The sequence below is a fragment of the Triticum aestivum genome, chromosome 4D, assembly GCF_018294505.1.
Source record: "Triticum aestivum cultivar Chinese Spring chromosome 4D, IWGSC CS RefSeq v2.1, whole genome shotgun sequence".
Lineage (NCBI taxonomy): Eukaryota > Viridiplantae > Streptophyta > Magnoliopsida > Poales > Poaceae > Triticum > Triticum aestivum.
The window spans coordinates 87,921,007-87,931,201 of NC_057805.1; the positions used below are offsets into that span (position 1 = coordinate 87,921,007).

Consider the following 10,195-nt stretch of genomic DNA (forward strand, 5'->3'; position numbering starts at 1 on the left):
GGAGAACGAAACGATATGAGCCCCTATTTGTATATTTTCCGCGTGCAACCCAGCTGTGGAGTGCGGGTTAATTAATTCCAGCGTGATGGGGTTTCTGCAAAGTGGCGCGACGACCGCCTCGGCCCACCTGCGCCAGCGTGGCGCTAAATGTAGCTTCGGGATTGGGCTTGAGTTTTTTTGCACATCGGGGGATAGTTCCTGGGTGGCGGAGTGAGCTTTTATAAGTTGTTGGGCCAAACCATCACGGGGCGGACAAGTTTATGGGCCTGGCGTGCTTTTAACTCTTCCAAAAGTTCTCCATAGCCATCTTTGGATGTGACCAGGGATGAGACAACGAGGTTACCCGCCGCTAAATCCTCACAACTTTTAAGATGCTTAATTACTGTTTTTTCCTTAAAAATCAGGGTGACATCCAGCCTCTGTCATGGTGGTGCACTCAATCATTTTCATTGGTTTCTTCGAAAAGGCGACACCACCACTCTTCTTGTGTTGTTGGGTTTCATTCGATCCAGTCATTGGTTTGATTTTGCCTCGCATTCTTGTGTTTCTTGGTGTTTGGGTGTTCATTGGTTGCTGCAGATGCACACGCTACTTGCAAAAGTAAAACCACAATTATGGTGGACGCGGTTGTTCTGGTCGCGAGCACAGGTGCTCGCGGTATCTGGGCGGCGGACATGTCATCGGGATGTGTAGCGTTAAATTACCGAGGGAACCAGTCGATCGTTTTTTAATCGGGAGAACGGGAAATACGGTAGAGGGATATGACGTACGCCGCGCCGGTGACGGAGCGCGCAGATCCCGCCGTGACGGGAGGTCATCAGAGCCGTGGCTCGGGACCGTGTTCTTCTCCTGACCCGTAGCTCAGGAAGTAGTTGGATTTCCGGCAGGCGGCGGTGCGCAGGCTAGTAAATGACAAGTGAGACTAAGGCGGAGCTGTCTCCCACCGCTTGCCACACTTGTTTGGATCTCCATTGACGCCTGGCGAAACCCTGAGCACCGGAGATCGGTGGGGGAAGGAATACACGGCGGCGCTATCCGTATGGAGTTCCTGATGCAGCCCATTAGGAGGTAACCCCCCTCCCCCGAATCCTGATTGCGTATTTTTCTGCTTGTGGATTTGCAAGGGTTCTGTTTCTTGATCCAAGTTTTGGCCGATGCGGGACCGCCGTGATGGTAGATGTCAACGAGAAGGAGCTTCCAATGGAGCCGCTGCACTACCCCGCGGTGGCGATAGGGACTGCAGAGCTACCCCCATGGCGACAGCCAGCGCCGATAGGCAGATGTGTGTGGCGGAAGGCGGGCTCGCAACGGATGGGGATGCTGAGCCGCAAGCATGTGAGCAGGCTGGACTCGCAGGTAATCTATTGGCTACTGGTGTTTGGATTGAAGACTTTTTATATGATTTTAGGTGTACTTGGGGTCGCATGAACTGACTTGCAGATCTTACAAAAAATAGGAATAGGTAGATCCTGGAGAAATTAGAATAGTTATATACAGATTTTCCCGAAAGCTATGTGTGCTTTGGTCCTAGCCAGTTCTGAAGATACTATGACCCACTCATGATTAACAGAAAGCATAGCAGTGTGGATGCTTGACTGCAAAATTGAGCTGAAAACTTGTATTTACATACTTAAATGCTAAAACAAAAGGCACAGCAGTGGCAGTCTGTTTTTGATTGTACACTGTTTTCAGGTGAATTATGAATTGAATTAACTGAGTTGCAGATAGGTTGGTTAGTTGTGCAAGAGATTTCACTTACAAAATTCAGAAAAATGAAACTCGTAGAGAAATTAAACTTGTTATATATAAATTAAGTGGAAACCAGTGCTAGAGCTGCTAGTAGGGACTAGATGAATAAAAAAGAGGGCATAACTATGTTTTTTTTGTGATGCTTGATTGTGATATGAACGAATAAATACCAGAATTCAGTTGGAAAAGCTTTGAAATAATCAAGCTTAATTTGGACAGAATCCTTGGGTTCATGACTGGTGAAAAAATGAAAGTAGATGACAGGTTGATTTATCATATTGTAGGGTTAGGATTGGAGCTGCTGCTCCAGGAAGGGCACCTTGCCCTAGGCGAACCAACACTCTTGAGAAGGCAATATGGGGGTTCGCTGACAAACCGGGCGACATTGTAATCATGCTTGCACTGGGTACAAGCTTTGACACACTCGGGGAGGCCTATGATTTTTCCAATCTCTACTCGTGGGAGAAGGGATTTGGAATAAGATACAGGAAGAGTATACTGAATGTGGAGAGGACAAAATGCATGCAGGAAATTGTTTGCGGCTGTGCGGTACGCATTTGTACCCATCATGGATTAATTGTATTAATTTTGGTTTGCTCTTGGGGTTTATGGAACCTGACCCGTCTGTGCTTGTCTGGATATGGTTTTGCAGGGTAAAGCTGGGGTGGAGAACAGTAGATCGTGCCATGACTGCCCTGCATTAATAAGGTTGCTCCGCTCAAAGGCAATGGTTGGTACATAGCTGAGCATCGTGAGCAACACACCCACTCGCTGTCTCCGACACATGGGCACACAATACACTGGCTTTCCCACAAGCACATTGCTCCTCCACCATGCCCTTCCCTCAATCTCCCTAAGCCTCGTGGCATTGCCAGCACATCTCCGTTGATATGGACGACGACCCACTACCAATCGCAACGACACAAGGCTGTAGATCGGCAGCCGGTCGCTGATAGGCTATCAGAACTGGCAAGCAGTGTTCCATCTCACATTTTCGGCATCTTCGTGGTTCCTTCTCCAAGATTTGCCTCCCAGGCATCAAATCGACGGGGCCAATCCCCTGGTGAGAAGGCTTTGGATTGCCGGGGCCGCGTTCGCTTGCACCTTAGTTGGATCTATGTTTGCTTGCTAGACCAGTGATCTCCGCCCCTTACTTCACATATGATTCTCCTAACCTGGGGGCAGCAGTCATTCTCTCCTCTCTGTTTTCTCACGTTTTCAAAGGGGAACTTGGTTTCACCAATCTACAAGCTGGAGGAAGCTCACTGACTATCGTTCTCCTATTTTATGAAATGTCAAGCAATTCAGTGTTCACCCCTGAAATGACTAGGCACTCCATGAGCTTTTATTTTCTGTTTTCAGAAAACCAACCTGTAGAACTGACAACATTCTTTTCTATCAGCTATATAGAGAACAGTATGGCATTCATCCATGGAGGTTTATGCACCAAAACTGTCCCCTTTTGCAACTTCATCTCTATTGGAAATGCTAACACAAAAGGTGTAGGTGAATTTGAGATCCTTTTACCTCTGATGCATTTTCCCCTACTTTCAGTAGTTAAATCATTAGCCTTGACCTTGTCATCCTATGGACGTAGAAATTAATTCAACTCTCTAAGTACATGTACTTTTCTATGTTACTTTTCTACCTGACCATATTATTTTATATGATGCTTGCAAGATGATCTTCTAATATGTTTACTCAGTGAGGCTCCCACTCATAACCTGAGTTGTTATTGTATTGGTGCCCTGCAATGATGTTAAATCGAGCAACGTAAATGAATATGTCCACTATGTGGTACTCTTATTCTTTGCTACTTGTTCACAAATTGTTTGATTGATGCTTGATGGAAAAAGCTATTGTTCCTGGACTGAATGAAGCTGAGATATTATCATAACTTAAACTTATATCAGTGAGATGTATAGAGATTTAAATGCTGATTTAGTAATTATTTATTTCTTGTGATATTGACATGCCTTCTCTGATGCTAATCTGCATGAAGTGTGATACAAGTATGGTGTTTCCAATTGTATGAGTGCTCTGAAGCAACAATTAGGTAGCTGGAGGTGGAGGCAAAGAGTTCACTCCAATTAGTTGTCACAGTTCGCCATATTGTACATCTAGAGCTCTCTTAATATTGGAAGAATATATATGTGGATAGCTCTTGTTGTGTCCTTGTTTGCTCACCATTGTCTTTGAATCGACTATGAATTAGAATGCATAACTAAGCATGATGACAGTGATGCTGAATTTATTACATTAGAAGATATATAGGCTCATGATAACTGAATATGGATGGCTGAATAACAGACGGTTACTCACTTTAGTTTGTGACTTGAAATATATCTCACGCATTGCACAAAACCTTGCATCTAATCTAACTATCATGTGCCTCTGAAAATATAAGAACACTTGACTGCCACAGGTGTGACTCATATCAGTTAGTATCAAAATTTAAATAACTAATTTACCTTCACATTTCCATCTGACTTGGGCTTCATATAATCTGTCATTTAGTGTTGGGGTGCATACCTTTTGCATCAGTACATCAGAATTCCGGCATTCTTCGGATTGAGTTTATTTCTAAACATCTAACAGAAGAGCTCAATGAAAAATGACTTCGATGCACACATCTCACTGCATAATGAGAAATTATGGTCTTTTCATTGTCTTTGTTTCTGCATCTTTCTCCAATTCCCTGAAAATCTTTTATGCTACTGTTTGACTATAATTTTTTCTTTTTCGTTCAGGTGTCAACATTAATTAAGCAACTTTGGTTTGGCTACAAATGATGTGCTGAATTAACATTGCTAAGCGAATGCACTCTATTATTTTGGTATGACTAACTATAGGAACGAGGTTTCACTAGCATGAATAATTTTTCCTGGTTGCACTACGTGATTGAATCCTTACTGGTAGTAGTTGGTTGTACCATGTAATTGGATCTTTATCAGTAGTAGTAGCAGAACTAAGTCATGGAGCTCTGTGTTGAAAGTGCAATCATGCCCTTACATTATGTTTTGATGTTGATGACAATATACATGTAGGGGACTAACAATGGTTGTTAAGTAAATCTCAGGTGTTAGTCCCCGGCTCATCGAAGTGTGTGGATCAAGGGCATACAAGTGATTTTACTCAAGGATGAAGCATAAAAATTGACTTGATATTTGGTTTCTTGAGTATAGGATCCCGCGCTATTAAGAGGGGATCGGTAGGGTTAGTTAAAGACTTGCTCAAGTTACAATAATTCCTTGCTTCAGTAAAAACTTAGGGTCACACAAAAATACTCTGTGCACATGTTCTGTTTGCTCCCATGCCGGATGTCCGGGCTACCTGCCGGATGTCTGGGTCACTGATGTTTAGACACCAGTAAGTCTGCACGCTCACGCCGGATGTCCGGGCTGCACCCCGGATGTCCGGGTCTCCCAGCCATGCCGGATGTCCGGTATTTTCCCCGGATGTCCGGCTCCCTGTCATCCCGACTCCAGTAGGTTTGCACGTTGCTGCCGGATGTCCGGGCTTCGCCCGAATGTCCGGGCCTTCCCGTGTCACCGGATGTCCGGGCCTTGCTCCGGATGTCCGACCCCTCTGTTTTTCTCCTGGCTTCTCCTATGTTCTTCTTGTGCCTAGGCAGCCCGGATGTCCGGCCACCCTGCCCGGATGTCCGGCCTGCCCATTCACTTATGCTATAACGGCCACATTTGTGCTCACACTATATATAGCCCTTCTTCCCCACGGGAGAGGGTTGACCATTCACTTTGAACAAACCCTAGAACACCTCTCACTCTCTCTCACTCCTCCACACCAAATCTTAGATCCCCAAGGGATTTGAGAGCATTTGAGAGAAGTTGTCCGATCAAGTGATAGATCCACTCCTTCCCCTTCTTTGCACCCAAGGAATTCATGATTTGAGCAAGTCTTGAGCTTTTCCCCATCGTTCTTATTACTCTTGGAGGTTGGAGACTACTAGGCGGTAGGAGTCTTTCGGAGAGGAATCGACCTTTGTGATTACCCCCGGGAAAGTTTGTGAGGGTTTGGAGACCACCCCAAGGTCTACCACTAGTGGTTGAGAAACGCCTTCGTGGTGTTGTCTCAAAGGGAGAATAGGGTGAGCCTTCGTGGCGTTGGTGTGCCTTCGTGGTAACATCCACCTCTCTAACGGTGACGTAGCTTCCCTCCAAGGAAGTGAACATCGGCATACATCCTCGTCTCCCGGAGTTGTGGTTATTCCAAACCTAACTCTCTACTTGTGGTTACTTGTCTCTTAGCACTTACTTATATCATATTGTGCTTGTTTACTTACATACTTGTGTTACTTGTTTATCTTGCTTAGCACTTAGTACTATAGTTGCAATTGTTAGGCTCACTCTCATATTCCGCATTAGTGCCTAAAATTGCTAAGTAACAATTAAAATTTGTAATTGTACCTATTCACCCCCCCTCTAGGTCCATCTCGATCCTTTCAATTGGTATCAGAGCCTCGTGCTCTATTCTTGTGGCTTAACCGCCCTAGAGCGAGATGAACCCCGATGGGACTCCCCGTGTTGCAGATCCGAAGGATAAAGGCGAGGCTTCCTCTGAAGTCAAATCCTTTACTTCTGAGGATCTGGAACGGGCCCTTGCTAAGCAAAAAGAGGAGCATGATGCTTCTGTCGAGGCCTTGGTCCAAATGAGGATAGCCACATTGTCCACGGTGCTTGCACCACTTCCGGATGGTGCGGCTTCGAGGCCAACTGTGCCTACTCCGTCACTTGGTCAACAACCTCCTAGCAATGAGCACTCTAGTGTTCCTTGGCTTTATGCAAGACCCCAAGTTGAGAAACCAAAATATAACCCTCAAGGCAAACCTCCTTTACTTGATGCCACTTCCGATTTTGCCTTATGGAGAGTTGCTATGCAGGATCATCTTCGATATGGAAACGATGAGATGATAGAGATCTTGGAGTATGGTTACCATGTGGTTGATCCAAAGAATCCTACACCAAGAGAAATTTATGACAAGAATCTCAATGACACTGCAATCATGTGTATAAGGAGAGGTATGGTTGAAAAGCAAAGGAGACCTTTCATACACATCACAAGTGCCAAGGAACTATGGGAAAGTATTATAAGATCCAAGACCGGTACCTCCACCCTCCGGAGTGCTCAATATGAAATTGCCAAGGGGGAATTGCAAACTTTTGTATGGAGAAAGGTGAAACTCCAAATCAACTCCTTGAGCGTCTCATGACTCTCACCGCTGATATTGATTCGTGTGAGTGTGACAAGACACAAGATGGATTCAACATGACTAAGCGATTCCTTGTGGACAAGTTGCTCCATGCTCTTGCTCCATATCACCATCAGATGGTATGGGACATAAGACAACACCATGCCTTCAAGGAAATGACTACAGATGACATCATATCCACTTTCCAACTATTTGAAGAGTCAAAGGCAAATGCTACAAAACATCTTGCCATGCATGGTACTCCATCGTCGAAGATCAATCTTGCATTGAAGGCCAAGCATGTATGTGAAGATGAGCAAAGTGAAGAAGAAGATGATGATGATGATGAAGAAGATGGTGATGAGGTTGAATCCGATGAGGGCCCTTCATATGAAGACATGGCTCTCTTTGTCAAGAAGTTTAGCGCGAGAAAATTCAAGGGAAGGTTTCAAAAGAAGAAAGTAAGAAAATGCTACAACTGTGAAGAAACCAACCACTTCTCCAACGAGTGCCCTTATGAGAAGAGAGAAGATAAACCAAGGTTTACCAAGACCTTTCCCAAGAAGAAGTTGCCAAATCCTTTGAACTCCAAGCTCAAGAAGGGAGATGGGAAAGCAATGGTTGCTCAAGAAGAATCCGATCCGGATGATGTTAGTGGTGTTGCCGGAGTTGCTCAAGATTCTCAAAACACATTGAGGCTAGTCAACAAGAGTGGTGAAGTTGTCACCTACAACTACATGAAGGATTACAAGGGCAACGCTCACAAGTGTCTCATGGCGAAGGCCGTGGTAGAAGATGGAGAGGACCAACACTCTCCTGACAAGGTCAAGGTAACCCCACGATCAAACCCTCCTCTTTTCACTCCTCCTACTCCTAGTGATGAGTATCTTGATGCGGAGGATAGTTATGAGGATGATGATATAAATGATCCTATGCTTGCTAAACTAAATAAGTTCATGTGCTCCCTTAAAGGAAAGAAGCTCACTATGTTTTGTATGCTTATGAAGATGGTGAGTAAGCACACCATTTCCATTAAGGAACTCGAAACCCTCGCCACCGAGGAAAAGGAAAAATATGAAATCCTTGAGCGGAAAGTCCAATATGAGGAAGCACGCAATGATGAACTATGCTTAAAAATTGGTGCAAACATTGATGTTCATACTAGAGATCTTGCCTCCTTGAAAAAGGCTATTGACTCTTGCGAAGAGTTGATGAATGATAAAAGTAAGCTTGTAAAGTCTAATGCTTCTCTCTCTAAGGATTGTGAGCTCCTATCCGTGTCCCTCAAGACCAAGGAAGAAGAGCTCACCCTTCTTACAAAGAGTTTTGAGACACTCAAGCTTACTTATCTTGAAACTCTAGCCAAGGCTTACTCTTCTCCTATTATCAATGTTGATGCTTGTACTACTAACTCTAGTAGTGATCTAGCATCTATTCTTGAGGAGAATCGCTTTCTCAAAGCTCAAATCGAGAAAGGGCTCATGACATGTGCTCAAGGGCAAAAGAACCTTAACGAGGTGTTGAGCCAACACAATGAGGTGTTTGCCAAAGAGGGACTCGGGTTTGACCCGAGCACAAGCAAGAAGAAGACATCCTCTCAAAAGTGCACCACCCCTCTAAAAGAAACTTTTGTACGAGAAGGGCACAAGGAGAAAGGTAAGGTTGTTAGTGGGAAGGCCACAAGGGGCATGCCCACTCTCAACAAGCCAAAAGAGTTCATGCCTCCATCCTATGTACTTCGTAAGAGTAAGGATGGAGAAGTTTATGCAAAGTTTGTTGGTCTTCGAAATGCATTTCGGTTTTATGCTATTTGGGTCCCTAAGACCCTTGTGACTAACGTGAGAGGTCCCATTGCAAAATGGGTGCCTCTAACCAAGTAATAATTGTGTGTAGGTTGCCTTCTCCGGTGGAGTAAAATGGGTGATTGATAGTGGATGTACCAATCATATGACTGGAGATAGCAAATTGCTCTACAATTTCATGGAAGCTATTCAACCATTTATGAGCATTATGTTTGGTGGAGGATCAAAAGGACAGGTACTCGGTTTGGGTAAGGTGGCTATCACAAATGACATGTCTCTTGCAAATGTCATGCTTGTCCAATCCCTTAAATATCATTTGCTTTCTGTTCGTCAATTGGCTTCTGTTGGTTATGATACACTATTTGGACTAACGGATGTGGAAGTCTTTAAGAGAGATACTCTCGAAGTGGCCTTTGTTGGAGAGTTGGATGGCAACCTTTACACGGTTGATTTCTCGAAAGAGAGCACATTCCATGCAACTTGTCTAATGGCCAAGGCCGATAAGGGGTGGCTATGGCATCGCCGGCTAGCCCATGTCGGCATGAGAAATCTTCAAGATCTCTTAAAGAGAAATCACATCCTTGGACTAACAAATGTCTCTTTTGAGAAAGATCGTGTGTGTAGTGCATGCATAGCCGGGAAGCAATATCAATCAAAGCACCCACCCAAGAATATTGTGTCTACTTCAAGGCCTTTGGAGCTCCTTCATGTGGATCTCTTTAGGCCTCCTTCGTGGGATAGTCTTGGTGGGAAAAAGTATGGACTTGTCATTGTGGATGATTACTCAAGGTATACATGGGTCTTCTTCCTCAAATCCAAGGACGGGACGAAGATCACCTTCATTGACTTTGCCAAGCAAGCACAACGCAAGTTTGACAAAGAAATTCTGGCAATAAGAAGTGATAATGGATCCGAGTTCAAGAACTACACCTTGGAAGAGTTCCTTAGTGATGAAGGGATTGAGCATCAATATTCAGCTCCATACACTCCCCAACAAAATGGTGTAGCAGAAAGGAAGAACCGGACCCTTGTGGAGATGGCAAGGTCCATGTTGGATGAATACAAGTCGCCACATAGTTTTTGGGCCGAGGCCGTCAACACTGCATGTCATGCATCAAACCGGCTCTTCCTCCGCACGATATTGGAAAAGACTCCATATGAGCTCCTAACCGGGAACAAGCCAAATGTCACTCAATACGGATTTGAAGTTCTTCCTCGGATTTCAAATTCAACAATTTCAAGAAGGGATTTTCTTGTCTCAAGCAAAATACCTCAAGGATATCCTAGCGAAATTTGGCATGACTAATGCTAGCCCATGTAAGACACCCATGCCAACCAAAATTGTACTCACTGAAGACTCAAACGGTACCCCCTTCGACCCATCTAGATACCGCTCTATGATTGGTTCGTTGCTTTATCTTTGTGCATCTAGACC

At 44.5% G+C, this 10,195-nt stretch overlaps 1 long non-coding RNA gene across 2 annotated transcripts; it reads left to right on the forward strand.

The window, feature by feature from the left end:
* Positions 1-537: 537 nt before the first annotated feature.
* LOC123096400 (uncharacterized) lies at positions 538-4,846 on the forward strand. Of its 2 annotated transcripts, XR_006446592.1 has the most exons (5): positions 538-1,068; positions 1,178-1,356; positions 2,034-2,298; positions 2,402-3,249; positions 4,500-4,846. It is a non-coding gene; the product is annotated as an uncharacterized lncRNA (long non-coding RNA). The 2 variants fall into 2 exon arrangements; XR_006446591.1 differs by having other exon boundaries at positions 618-1,068; positions 2,402-4,846.
* Positions 4,847-10,195: the final 5,349 nt, after the last annotated feature.